Source organism: Tetrao urogallus, assembly GCF_951394365.1.
Source record: "Tetrao urogallus genome assembly, chromosome: 3".
Taxonomy (NCBI): domain Eukaryota; kingdom Metazoa; phylum Chordata; class Aves; order Galliformes; family Phasianidae; genus Tetrao; species Tetrao urogallus.
The window spans coordinates 83,114,457-83,122,314 of NC_136815.1; positions in this window are offsets into that span (position 1 = coordinate 83,114,457).

Genomic DNA, 7,858 nt, shown 5'->3' on the forward strand with positions numbered 1-7,858 from the left:
GGTACAGCAAGAATTTGTGATGACAGGTAATTATTGCATTGTCCCCTATATTTTACTTCTGATTTAAGTTTTGAGTTTAATGAAAGTTAAATAACAAAACTTCACTGGATGGGTTGAGCTTCTCTTGACCAGTGTAAAAATGAAGGAATTACTAATAACCAAGTGGCTGATTACTAGCTGCTTGAATAGGCATTCATTTGTGCTTTTTTTTTTTTTTTTTTTTTTAAATGATGCTTGGAGACAAATGCAATAATTGATGAATAAGCAAATTTTTTGTTATGAAATGGGATACACAGATCATGGTCTGAGCCAACTTCCTTTAGTAAGTAGGAGCCTTCCCATTTTAGGTAGCAGCATGGTCAGCAGGTATCCCTAACAATGACTTAGTATTACGTTACTGGAGTTCTTTACAAGGCAACTCGTGAAAGTCTTCTGAATAAGCCAGAGGAAAGACTGATTTTAGTCTGAGATGGCATTTTACCTAAAATGCTGTCGAAGCATTGCAGATATGGCTCTCTGGGCTGCCCACTGTAAGATTCTGTGTTTTTTTCCTGGTTTCTTTATAATGACATGCAACCACGTGAACCAAAGCAGCATCCTAGAGCCAAACCTGAATATCCTCTAAGAGAGGTGCCTATTTCAATTTGGCTTGGGACTGGGAGGGGAAGAGAAGAGATTTCAGGTGAGATTTTTAAAAATTACTTAAAACTGGAAAATAATTTAGGAAAGGTAGAAACTTTCAGAACAAATGCTTTAAGTTTTTATTCCAGAATTGTGTTGCTAGATATATACACATCTAATGAAAATGTTAGAAAGAAAGTTTTCATTCTAAATAAGACAGTGATTTGGTATATAATCCACAAATTAACAGTTCTTGTTTTGCCAGAAATTAGTAGAAAATTATTACAAGTTAACCTGAAATTATATTTTAATTTGGATTTTTGGATATGGTTACTGAAGCACAGTACCAGTTACATCTGCCTCCAATTGTGGCCATTACAAATGCCTTCACTGTAATATATATAAGCTGATCTACATTACATATAAAAGCTAAATGCCTTAAGTAAGATAAATTACTATTATTTTGGATTTAGATCTAAAATTGTTACCTATAGGTGTAGACAAATATTATTTATATGTTCGAGATACAGACGTAGAATAGGATTGCTGGGAAGCATGAAGTCATTTCAGACTATCATCAAATATATCAGGGAGTGGGCTGTTTTACACATGGAACTTCAAATTTTAATAAGACCAGGAAGAATTCAATGAAAAAAATAGGCTTCGATGGCATCTTCAAACTTAGAGCCATGCAGCAAGAGCCGGTAGAGCAGATTTTATCTTGAAAACACAGCTTGTTAAATATTATCATCAACAAGTTTCTTTTTGATTTTTAAAGTTTAAAGGTATCGTATGTCATTTTCCTTATCTTCAGCGGAGACCATAGGTAATGAGCAAACCACATAACTGTGTCTGATGTTTATATTACAAGTCTTGAATAAACTCACTTGTCAGCTTTGACAAGATGCTGGTGAAGGGGCCACTCGTGCCTGAGCAGCATGGTGCATGCCGTGCCTAGCCCACACTCTTTGCACCCACTTTCCTTTCCCCCAGTCCACTCCTGGAAGACTCAACACGTTTATCTCTGTGCAGATGTACAGCATGGGATTAATTCCTTTTCCTGCAGGCAACCAAGGGCCCTGTGCTAAGGAAAACCAGTGTGAGACCTGCAGCTTTCCTGGGGAAACGCTGCTGACTGAAGACTTGAAGAAAGATTTACTGTTGTTGCAGTTCATTTAGGAACACTGTTAGACAACATGACATAGGTCAATGGGGAAAATGGACACTGAGTGCTACCAGGCTGGTGTGCTCAGCTGATCCTGTGCAATGCAGTCACATCAAAGGAACCTTCTGGAACAGTGAGAAGCTCAGAGTTTCAACAGCACTACTATGAAGCAAACAATTCCCAAGTGCTATAAATTAGCCTTAAAAACATATATCCAGTTACCTTCTTAAAGGGTATTTCCCAATTATAAAAAGCATCCATTCTTCACAGCTCTTCCCATACCTTTCACAGACTCAATTTTAGCACATTACTTAGATGAGTGGCACGGTATCCCTGTTGTCAAAATTGCATGCAATGGAACACGTTTTGCACACTACATTACACCTTGTGCTGTTCTGCTGATTTCAATTGGATTACACATTGTGTAATTCAACGCAAAATTACTTCCAATGACAACCCTTTTTATTCCTATGCATACATGGTGATCCATCATGCCCTGCATACTGGGTTTGGCATTTCCATTTCAAGTCCCCGTTGAAATCAGAAAGCATGGAACCACAGACACACAACTTGAGCTATTACATATAAACTTCCTTGTTGCTTAAGAAAAAAAAGATACAGTTTTGATTCACATTTCTAGCTCCATACTTTATGCAAATCTTTATGTCCAATGCAAATGCCAATGTCACAGGCCCCATTTTCTTCGCAGGCAACATAAACATGAATTCCCAGCAGTTGCCTGCTTTTTTTTCATCCATGCTTACTGTCTCTCCAGTGGGTATCTAACAACTCCTTAGAATGAAACTAGAAAATCCTCAGTTCTCTCTTAACAGACTGGTGTTACTGATGCTCTTGCTGGTATTTTTATCATCAAGTTGCTATCCCAGGTGGCTCCTTCCCAAAACCCTTTTTGTCTGCACACTGCAGATCAAAGCTTTTGTTCACTTACATGCTTGAGCAGAAAAAGGCCTATTTTGTCCTGCCACAGCTGAACTACCTTCAGTAGTAACTCATCTCTTAGCAAAGGCTAAGGGCTCTACTTTGTCTTTTGATGAGGGGCAGAATTGCTCTATTTCACAGTGGGATGCTCCTCACAGGATGCAGGCAGCACCATGTTAGATATGTCCAGCCCAAGTCTGCAGTTAGGAGGTGGTGCAGCAGGAGAATACACAGAGACGCTAATTTGCTGCCAGAAGCAGTATAGCCATGTTAATACCATACCATACCATACCATACCATACCATACCATACCATACCATACCATACCATACCATACCATACCTATGCTAATTAAAATAGATTTGGTCTTCAATTGAAGCTTTTTTTCCCTCTTTTTTCTTTTTAAACATTGTTAATCTCTGTGGGCAAATTTATTGGAGCATGATATGAGATGTTAACAGAGCCTATTGCAGATGAAGTGGTAGAATTAATTAGGGCTTTTGATTTTAGGAGATAATCTAGTTCTGAAAAAGGATTTGTGTATTGGGGATGATAGAAAAAAAAAATGAGCACTCCTCATCATCTGGAGACAATTCAACCTGAAACATCAACATTTAGGGTCAGACTGCCTCTAGCCTTTGTACTACTGTGAATGATACAGGAGAAGACAATTAGCCTTCCTTTCATCTTTCATGCAAAAGCCACAGACTATCACAGCCTCTGAAGAGGCCGGGTGCAAGGTGGATCATGTAATGGTAGGATGCTTGGATAGCCCTGTGCCTGGATTCTGCAGCTTGCATGCGTAACTGGCATCCCAGAAAGAACACAGACTAATTTGTTCTGACATACATTCCCTCTGCATGCCTGGGCTAGAAATTTCACCTATCTTGTAGAAATGTGAACAGTGCCATCCCACAGAGCTCTTCTCAGGATTAGCTGGACCAGAGCCTTATAGTTCTGTGGCTGTGGTGAGCACCAAGCAGTACAAACAGCTATAAGCCACTAGCAAATTAACTATTCACAATAGCTGAGGATCTGAATGCTGGAAAAGATTAATGTTTGCTTTGCAGGCCTATGATAAAACACTAAATACATAGCCCTTTGTTACGGGATTTCTTCTGACATACATCATTCATCCAAGGTTGAGCAACTGCCTTCATGTTCTGCCTTCAGCCAAAGAGGGCAGGCAGTTTCCTGGCGGTTTGGTGCTTCCGCCAAGGCAGTTTGCTAGGCACAGACTTCACCAAGCCCACCTGAACACCTGGGAACTCTCCCTAGTGTTTTGGATTTAAATATCTCTGGAAAAAAGAGAAAAGGCAATGGGAGCTCACCCTGATTTCAGGCGCACCTGAAATGTCCATCCTTTACTCCATTTATGGGTAATGTGATCCTGAATATTTTTCTATTGTCTTTTTATCGACTATTTGACCTCCCACTGGGATGACTAATGAGAAAATTTCTGGCAAATCGAATATCTGCTGAGGTGAAGAAAGGAGGAAGGAGCTGGTTGGATGTAGTCAAAAGTAAGCTGAGAATTTTCAGGAACAAATAAATTGCAAAAATTGCCAGACGACCTTAATTTCATGAGAAATGTGGGAAAGAAACAAACATGATGGTTAGGAGCGATCAGCAAAAGGTCAGTGTATCATGAAGAGAAAATAGGGTAGAACCCACTGTAACCATTTAGGTGCCTGATAATTGGTAAATCTGAGTAAACAGCCAGTTCCCTTGGGTCACTGTAACATTTAACAGCAACACCAGGTCACCATCCTATAAGAGCAGTAATGGAAGCAGACAGCAGAAAGTTACACAAAAGCTTATTCCTGAATAATTCTACTGTTGATGATAACATTGGGAATATGGTCCATCACTGAAAATATGACAGTGTAAGGAATAAAATGGCCTGACAAATGGAAAAAATGGAGTATCAGAGTCACGAGAGCACAGAATCATAGAATATCCTGAGCTGGAAGGGACCCACGAGGATCATCGAGTGCAACTCCTGGCTCTACACAGAACTAAATCCTCTCTGAAAAAATACTTGAACTTTTTAAACTGGAAATATTTCATCAGCTATTCAAGGCAAAACTCAGTTCACACACTCATTTTCAGGTGATGTACTGTTATCTGAGGAAAGGGAATGGAAAAGTCAATATAGCTCTATCATACCTGCGAATTAAGGTGGTTAGGGGCCAGCTGAAAGCAAGCTGCAATGTGATGGGCTTCTGCACAGGCAATTTTGTCCCTAAATAATCTGTATTTTGCACAGTGTGTCAAATTCCAGGAACAGACTTTGAGGCTGTCTTGAACACAAAGCTGACTATATACACTCCTTTCAGTATTCTCAGCACAGAGGTGTGTGAGAAGGCATCTCAAAAGTAGCAGGTGGAGGTTTTTCTAGAGAATACTTCCCTCCAGCAGTCACAGAAGGAGGAACAGGCTGTGACACTACTGTAGGATGGAGGAAACGCTAGCACTCCTGTAGCTACTGTTTGCTGCCATTGAGGACACAGGTGACAGGTGGAAAGACAATGGAAAGGCAATGCCATCTCAGCACCATGCCTCCAAGGGCATAGCATTAAATCCAGCCTGATATTTACATAGTGTTCTAAACCTGTAATCTGCTAAACACTGCAATTAAATAATTGTGCTTAAGGTTATAACTGCTTTTAGGTTGTGTAGTTTAACACCAAGAATTAGAGTTGACCAATGCTACTCCCTATCAAGTAACCTAGATTCGGCCTGGGATCTGAGAGCTAGAAGAGAATCTCGCGGTCATGGACAGGACCATGAAATACTACCATTCACTACGATCGTGCTATACCATGCTTTTCTATGTAGCTGGCTTTTTCCATTTCCTCTTTAATGAAGTATTATTACACTTGGGGGTGGAGAAAATTAGCTCAGGAGGTACCAGAAGGTGTAGTTCAATTTTTCCCAGGTTTCTGGTCAGGCTTGAAGCTGTTGTTTTGTTAGCAGCCCACAATAAGTTTGAACTGGCCCCTGTGACTGCCAAACAAGTCCTGACAGAAGTTAGACTAAGAATAATTTAATGCAAGGTTGGACCAGGTAATCTCTAAAGGCCTCTTCCAATCTAGATTTTTTTTTTTTTGTGATGGCATAAATGGATGATTTTTATTTTTTTTTAACAGCTGCATGAATTAGAGGCAGAGCTATGTGAATAACTGGTCATCTGGTCAAATGGATGGGCAAAAGATTGCGAAGGAGAGTGAGTTTGGGGAAACAAAATATTTAATTCTCAGTAAGCCTTCGTCTCCCATTCAAAGCAGTTTGTCAATCAAACTGTTTCATTCCAGGCAAAATTCGTTTCTGTTCTGTTCCGTGTTTAAAAAAAAAAAAAAAAAAAAAAAGGGTTTTGGTGTTATATTTTGTCTGGTTTGGTTGTTGTTGGCTTTTGTTGTTTTTTTGAATGATACTGTGAATGAAGAATTCACCATAATGGGTTTAAAAACACATTTTAGTCTGTAAAAGTGTTTTTTTCTTGAAGAGACTATTCATGAATTTCTGAAGCAGCGACTGAAAGTATGGACAGACTCCAGTGAGCCCAACTTCATTTTTACCAAATAGACTATTTCATTAAAAAACAATCAATTCCTTTGTCTGCTTAATCACTGTTCTGACAGGCTGCAGAGAGAATTCCTGCTCCATGTGGCACTATGCAGTCACGTGAAAGCTAAATGGAAAGCCAGACCTAATTGTGAGAGGGGCTATCAGGAGCCATGGGCTCTCTGGGCCTGTGAGGATAAAACATTAACACAACAAGGTCCAGCGTTTTAAAAGCAAATACCTGGAGTTTGGCTCAACAGCCTGTACTTACTTATTTAAATAAGTCTGTGAGTACTCAAGGGTGCTCACCAAGTGGCATCGCTGCCTGGGAGTTTGATAGGAAGCACTGGGTGAGCTGGATACCTTAAAGTTGTATTGTTTGCTTTGGTACCTTGGGAGATTTTGGGCTTTGTATGTACATTCACATATTCATGGTTGATTACAGTCCACTTGAAGATAAGGATACTGCACACTCCAATACAATGATATTTTCAGTACATATTTATGGAAGATTTTTAGTCTGACTTCAGAAACGATTGCTTTCACTTTAGAACTTAGTCCAAGATTTTCCTCATATAACTTATCAGATGTCTCTACATTCTTTTTCTCACCCTTTTCCTCATTGTATTTTCTCACCAACCCAGGTTGGTTGGAGCCCTGGCAGCCTGATCTGGTGGGCAACAATCCTGCCCATGGCAGAGGGTTGGAATGGGATAGGCGTTAAGTCCCCTTCCAATCCAAGCCATTCTTTAATCGCATGATATCACTAAGTAAAAATAACTATTAGTCATAACATTCAGTGGTAATAATAATTCAAAATGGAGTAATTAAGCAATAGGTTAAAAGATACCAAACCTCTGCAATACAAAAAACTGATGTCACCAAAGATCCTAATAGTTTGCGTTACCCTAAATAATGAACATTGCTTCATGAGACACGATCTTTTTTGGGTGCCACACCACAGCTGAGCTTAAAAACCAGGTTGTGCAGGATCACTTCCCTGGAAAAGCGGAGCAAACAGGAGTCTCTGCTCTAAATATCTGAGCAGAAGTGGCTGAAAAAATATAATAAAGCAGAGGCAAGATGCCGATTGACTGAGGGCATATGGGAGATCTGAGGACAACAATCAATCACTGATCTGTAAGCTGTTTAAAGCTACTCAATGCTCGGGAGCCAGCAAGGGAACAGCATCTGTCTGCTACAGTGCCTCCGAAATCCAACCTGGTACAAATTAAGGGGACTCACCATAAGAAGAGCTGGCTCCCCGCACTCCCATCTGCTCGGGGGGGAGCACCATGCAACCTGCATCCACAGTAAGGGGAGCCAGTCGAACACAAAAAAGGAGCACAGATCCCCAAACCTGCAATCACCCAATGTTTTCAGAGGCGTTTGGGGCTTTGGGGGTGGATGTTGGGATGCATCAGGATGGGAACACCCGGCGGAATGTGCAGGTTCGATGAGGAGCGCAACTGCTGTCACTCCGTTTGAGGGTAATCCGGTTTGATGCCTCACCTCTTGGTTCAGCATGGGCTTGCAGCCTGAGTTTTTGTTGGTGAGCTGCAAGGG